The sequence below is a fragment of the Mus pahari genome, chromosome 2 (genome assembly GCF_900095145.1).
Source record: "Mus pahari chromosome 2, PAHARI_EIJ_v1.1, whole genome shotgun sequence".
In the NCBI taxonomy this organism is placed as follows: Eukaryota; Metazoa; Chordata; class Mammalia; order Rodentia; family Muridae; genus Mus; species Mus pahari.
In genome coordinates this window covers 49,079,458-49,081,835 of record NC_034591.1, presented here as the reverse complement: position 1 = coordinate 49,081,835, position 2,378 = coordinate 49,079,458, and the positions used below count along the sequence as shown (strand labels likewise).

Here is a 2,378-nt window from a genome sequence, read left to right as displayed (position 1 = left end):
AATAAAGAGCTAACTTTTTAGCTGTTTAATTTAGAGAGATGTTTAGTTTATATTGTTCTTGGGTTATTTATTTATTTATTTTGCCTATTAGAAAACATTTTCTGTAATTTGAAGATAAGGGTAAGTATTGATCCAGAAGAGCTAAAATAAATTTTGTCATTTTTTTTTTCAAAGATTTATTTATTTATTTTATGTATATGAGTACACTGTAGCTGTCTTCAGACACACCAGAAGAGGGCGCTGGATCTATTTACGGATGGTTGTGAGCCACCATGTGGGTGCTGGGAATTGAACTCAGGACCTCCGGAAGAGCAGTCAGTGCTCTTAAACACTGAGCCATCTTTCCAGCCCGTCATACGGTTTTTTTACCACCAGAAGAAAAAAAAAAGTTATAAAAGTACAGTCAAGGTTGCAGGAAAATACAGGCAAGGCAGACATATTGTTGGAGATATTAACTTATTCAGATTGAATGAATGTGCCTCAGCAACCAAAAAAGAGATACATTTTATTTATTGCTCAAATAAACCTAAAACTTCCATAATGTATATGTTGTTTGTTTGTTTGTTGTTATCTTTTTAAAAGATTTATTTATTATAAGTAAGTACACTGTAGCTGTCTTCAAACACTCCAGAAGAGGGCGCCGGATCTATTTACGGATGGTTGTGAGCCACCATGTGGTTGCTGGGAATTGAACTTAGGACCTCTGGAAGAGCAGTCAGTGCTCTTAACCACTGAGACATCTCTCCAGCCCCTGTTTGTTTTTTAAATTAAGATTTCTAAAAATGGGATGGACAAGTTGGGAATGGGAATCTTCTACAAACAAATTATTTTTGTTTTAAAGTTATAAAATGCTGTGAGCCTTCAATGAAATCAAGTTACTAAACATGAACAGCTTTGTTTTTTATATGATTAAGATCCTACTCCATATTTGAAAGCTTTTCAAGAACCATATTAGTCTCGTGATACTTATTTAATCTCTGTCATGTACACCAAGTCTGACATTTCTTGTTGCATTTCTTATTGAGTCTACAGATTGGGTTAGTCTGGAAGTTCTCAGGTACATGCTGGACACAAGTAGAAAGTTGGACCTAGGCTCCTTTGCAGTTTCAGCACCTTTCCAAGTTTCCTTACGAGGAGAGTAATTGGTCCTTAGAGCAATGCGGAGAAAGTGGGCAAAAGTTCTAAAGCTGTGCCTGACCTGACTGAGTTTTAAAGTTCCACAACATCAGTTCTACCGTGTTCTGTTACACAAATGACCTAAGACCAGACCATATTGAAGGAGAAGAAAAATAGATTTGATCTTTAATCAGTCTAGAGAGAGCATTGAATTATAGCTCTCCTCCATTCATTTTTGGTGATGTGCTTTGTTAGTGTTAAATCTATTGTTTTTGGTATGATGATCTATACTAAATATGCATTTAAAATTTCTATTTGCTAGAATACCTCTATGAAGGGATAATTTACATTTCTGCTTCCTTATGAGCTACCACACCCAGCTTTGAACTTGGTATTGGGTATAGAACTCAGGTCTTCATGCTTGGTTGGCCTTTACTGACAGTGCCATCTCCCTAGCCCCCTCTGGTGGCAGGAAGGCACTGGGAATTGAACACTCACCACTGAGCTACATTGCAAGTAGTTTGTTTTTTTTTTTTTTTTTTTTTTTTTCTAATTCAAATTAAGTGCTGTAGGTTTTTATCTGAAGTCCTGCTGTGTTATATCTGTATTTTCTTCTATTTTAAATTCTGGATTGATAAGAATAGTAGAACTAGAACAGCCTATTCTTAGTTATCTTATGTTAACTTAATAGCTTTAGACTAATGGCACCAGCACTAACACTGTCCACACACATAAGAGAATAGTTATGATTATTAACTTATTTACAGGGTTGATGAGCTAATCCAGACCTTTGCACAGGAAATAGAAGTGTGCTATCTCTAGCATATGCTCCTGACCCTGTCCCCAGTTAAGTTTATTTTTGTATGCTTTCTTCCTCATTCTTTGGTGGCTATACTGTAAGCTGTCAGACCGTGTGAACCCTTCCTTTGAATCTTCATTTGCTCCTTACTAGCCATCAATGTTGAGGCCTCTCCATCTAATCATTTGGTTATCTGAAGCTTGGCTTTTAAAAGTTAATTAACTTGTTTGTATGTATGTATGTATGTGTATGTGTATAGGTGTGAGTGTGGGCCATACCCCCTTTGGAAGTGAGAGGTCAGCCCATAGGAGTGGTTCTCTCTCTGGGTGGATCCTGGCAATTGAATGCTTGACAGCAGGAACCTTTTGAGCAGTAAACTGTCTTGCCTGCTGGAAGCCATTTTAAAAGAAAATGTTTCTTTCTTTCTTTCTCTCTCTCTCTCTCTCTCTCTCTCTCTCTCTCT

At 36.9% G+C, this 2,378-nt stretch overlaps 1 protein-coding gene across 2 annotated transcripts in view; it reads left to right on the top strand.

Moving 5' to 3' along the window:
• Tnpo3 (transportin 3) overlaps window positions 1-2,378 on the top strand; it is a 71,195-nt gene that overhangs the window by 16,315 nt on the left and 52,502 nt on the right. The gene's annotated exons all lie outside the window — the stretch shown is intronic.